Raw genomic sequence first — 3,762 nt, 5'->3', positions numbered from 1 at the left:
TAACTGAAAAACGTTGGGCAGCGTTTACGGGTGAATGTAATTGTCGAACATTTAGAAGGATTGAGAACCATCTGATTCAAGCGGCACCAGTCAGCAAATAAATCAACCTGAGCTTGCAAATCTTCCATATCAGAAGGCCTCTTAATTATAGCATACAATTTAAAATCGTCAGCGTAGCATAGTTTAGGACAGCGAAGCAGGAAATTGACATCATTGATATACAACAGGAAAAGAAACGGCCCTAAATGGCTTCCCTGTGGAACACCCGAGGTAACAGAAAATGGTAAAGACAAGTTATCGGAGATTTTAACCAACATAGTTCTTCCGGTCAGGTAGGAGTTAACCCACACAGAAAAAAAAGTGTAAAATTACACGGCACTGAATCGATGCTTTCAACGTAAGTAAGCTCAATTTAAAATTGAAAACTGATGTAAAGCGTTAAATCACACTTAAAGAGGGTACATGTAAACTGAAATTGAACGTAATTCATGTTTGTCATGTAAATGACTATTAATCTGTTGCCAAATGACAACTTTTGAAATTTGAAAAACATGTAAATGATTATTCAATGTAAAAAATGCTCAATGTAAATGTTTAAGGCACATAACTTTCAATTGAAACATTGGCTGTTGCTGTCAATGACAGATCAACATAATCAACGATAATTGTAGATAAATTGTTCAGTTTTGATGATTAAGGATGCTAGTGATAGTGTTTGTGTAGGTACAAAAAATAATCGATTGCAAAAAGAATCGGGGTTTCAAAAGCTGGAAAAAACTGGCTGACAAAATCAAAACAAAGCAATTTTAGCTGGAAGTAATAAAGTATTTCACAGATTCTGCTGTAAATAAAACATGACAATCTGATTCGGAGACGATCGGTCCAGAGGATGTAAACAAACGTTGCGGATTGAGGAGCAGAAGAACAGCGGAAGTTTGCATCAGCAGGAGACTCAACAAGTTTTATCACTATCAATCCACAAGGTTTGTTGACATCCGTGCGGACGCGTCCAAACCTGAACATTTATCCCGGAAGCGGTCTATTCCGATGCAATCGGGTTCAGTTATCTGGCTGCGTCTCGGTTTGGCAGATTGTGGTAAGGTCTTACAGTTGAATTACAGCAGTACACCTGTGGGTACGTAAATATCTATTAGATTGTAACTTACGAAATCTCCTATTTTGTTATCCACAGCTGCAGTTTATCAAGCTTACAGTAGGAGCTTTCTAGTCAGCAACCTCTGGTGCGGTTGCAAGGACTTCCGTCTTAGTGGCCAATTCATCCTGAAAAGCATCCCCATCGGTCGCAGTATTTTGGTGGTGCCTTCCGTTCCGTTCGCTGGAACAACCGGAACTGCTAGTTTTGCCGGTTACATCTTAACTGCGTCTTCAGAAACGGAATCGCGCTGCTCTTCTTGGTTTGTTCAGCACGGGTTCCACAGCAACCTTTTTCATGGAGTTCATGATGATCCGGATGGCGAAGGAGGTCGAATCAATTTTCGCCAAGAGCAAACGCTTTCAGGGCCTGATGACAAAACCACTGGTCAAGGTGGACGACTTTGTTCTGCTTAAGTTCTACACGATCGCGTTCGCTGTTTGTGTTCCTCAGCTACGCCAAGTGGTGTGATACATGTACAAGGTGGTCAACTTCTCCGTTCCCAACGTGACCGTTCCGGCGGCGCCGTTCAAACCGATGCAAAAAAAACGGAATAAGCATCACTCACTAGAAAAGCATACTAAGTCAAAACAAATTTTCGGGAAAAATCCTCACATTTACACGCTTATGATAGATAAGGTAATTCATTCAGTGTTTACACGGTTTAAACCTACAATTATAAGTAAAAAAATGAGTACTTTTCTATAACCGTGCACGGATTTTTCTAATTCCCTTGCAACGTGTAGGAATGATTTGTTTTGATTTTGCCAGAGTTTGACAGAGCACTTTTCAGTTGGCCGCCTACCACCCACCCGCCTGCTGCGATTGCTTTTTTTTGTTTACGTGGGTGTCGGGTTTCTTTTTGATTTTTCCTGATGTTTAATTTTTGTCAGTACAAGTAGTTTTGCAACCGTCGAATTAATTATTCTTCTGCTTCTCCTGTCGCGCTTCAGGGTAGTTTTTGTGTGATTGTTGTTTGTGTCTGAAAATCCGGGTAATGAAGGAGCAAATCCGGACAAATGCGATAACCGTTGGTAAGAGGAACCTGAGCCTCAAGCCGCATCTTATCAGCAGTGGTATCTGTGAGGGAGTTCCAAATCAGCGTGGGCAAAAACATTCTGGAGTCAGAATCGGCTGGCTGGCTGTTTTGGTGTTGCTGTCGCTACCAGGTTTCACCGCGGCTCAGCTGGTACCCTCAAATGTTCTGTAAATCCTGCCTCAACAGTCAACCGTCGCCATCTGGACGTATTATATTCAATCGGTTTCATTTGAAACCGGCTATAGTTGCGTTCCGGCGAACGGCCAACGTGTACGTGGCTGATAACTCTGCTGCTCGAGGCTGTGGTCTAGGGAAAAGCTGGAGTTATTGATAGCGGTAAGATCCTCCAAGGAGATGCTGTTTAAGTTGTAAACATTGTTTTTTTTAACACGCAGCACACCGCTGAAGCTTCCAAAAAACCGCATCGAATCATCTGGATTAAGATCAGACGACTAGGTCGTGTCGATCTACTGCTGGACGCCGTAACTTGGTCTGCCATTTAGTTGCTATTGTCAGGTCATCCGACGTTACATGGCGGCTCCGAAGTGTTGCACTCTATTATGCTCGTTGCTTGTAAGTTGAATTAAATTCTTTCCATTGATTGAGTCAACAATTTGTTCTTTTTCCCAAGCAGCTCGCCCACGACGCCGATCCATTTGTCGGGGACTTGAGGTACTTGCAGAAATGACTACACTTCTCAGTTGGTTTTAGTTCCACAGGTGATTATAGTAGTATTTACTAAATTAAATACAATTTCGGAAATAATAATGTCTTTAGTTGCAGCTCTCGGTTTGATGTTGACAAAAGTCCAAGGTTCTGAATCAAGCAAAGCCGGCGTGGGATTGCATGCTTCAGCTGGTCATCCGTGACCGCCTTTCGCACAAGTTTGTAATTGGAGCACCTGGAGTGCAAACAGATCATGATGGACATCCTCGCCCAAATGGGGTACGCACATCTGCAACAGGTGGACGTGTCGGCTGAAGGCTTTCGTATCAACTTAATTCCAACATTGTTTTCATAAATGTAAGCATTCAATGTTATTTATTTATTTTAAAATCCCGCAGAGCTAAAATCACAATCTACATTCTCAGTGAGCCAGCACGTTTCGTGTTATTTCATATCACTCCGTTGAATTTTAAATCTGATACTTATTTTCTTGCTATCAGCTCATAGTAGTTTGGAATGATTTACTTTTGTGTCTTAAAAAGATAACAAAAGTTCACCGTTTCAACCAACGTTGAGCTTCTGAAGCATTTGAAATTTACATCAGATTCAAAATTCAACGGGGTAAAAAAAATTTGGGATTCGGTAAAATTACATCGATTTCATCGGAAAATTACACGTTTCGGAAGCGAAGTTTGTTCGGCAAGTTTACGTCGGATGGCATTTAAATTTACAATGAATTTGATGTAAATTAGCATCATTAATGACGTGCACTTTTGGTACATCATAAATGATGTAAATTTACCCGATTTTTTTCTGTGCACGTAAGCAAAGAACCGTGTAAGCCAACACGGTGAAGTTTCGCAATTGCTATACGGTGGTTAATTTTGTCAAATGCCGCAGAAAG

General features: G+C 41.2%; 1 long non-coding RNA gene across 1 annotated transcript; it reads left to right on the top strand.

Moving 5' to 3' along the window:
* Positions 1 to 2,836: 2,836 nt before the first annotated feature.
* LOC119770325 lies at positions 2,837 to 3,219 on the top strand. Its single transcript, XR_005278779.1, has 2 exons — positions 2,837 to 2,911; positions 2,970 to 3,219. It is a non-coding gene; the product is annotated as an uncharacterized LOC119770325 (long non-coding RNA).
* Positions 3,220 to 3,762: the final 543 nt, after the last annotated feature.

The sequence above is a fragment of the Culex quinquefasciatus genome, chromosome 3 (assembly GCF_015732765.1).
Source record: "Culex quinquefasciatus strain JHB chromosome 3, VPISU_Cqui_1.0_pri_paternal, whole genome shotgun sequence".
NCBI classification, from domain to species: domain Eukaryota; kingdom Metazoa; phylum Arthropoda; class Insecta; order Diptera; family Culicidae; genus Culex; species Culex quinquefasciatus.
The sequence above is the reverse complement of the archived record's forward strand: the minus strand, read 5'-3'. Positions and strand labels throughout refer to the sequence as shown.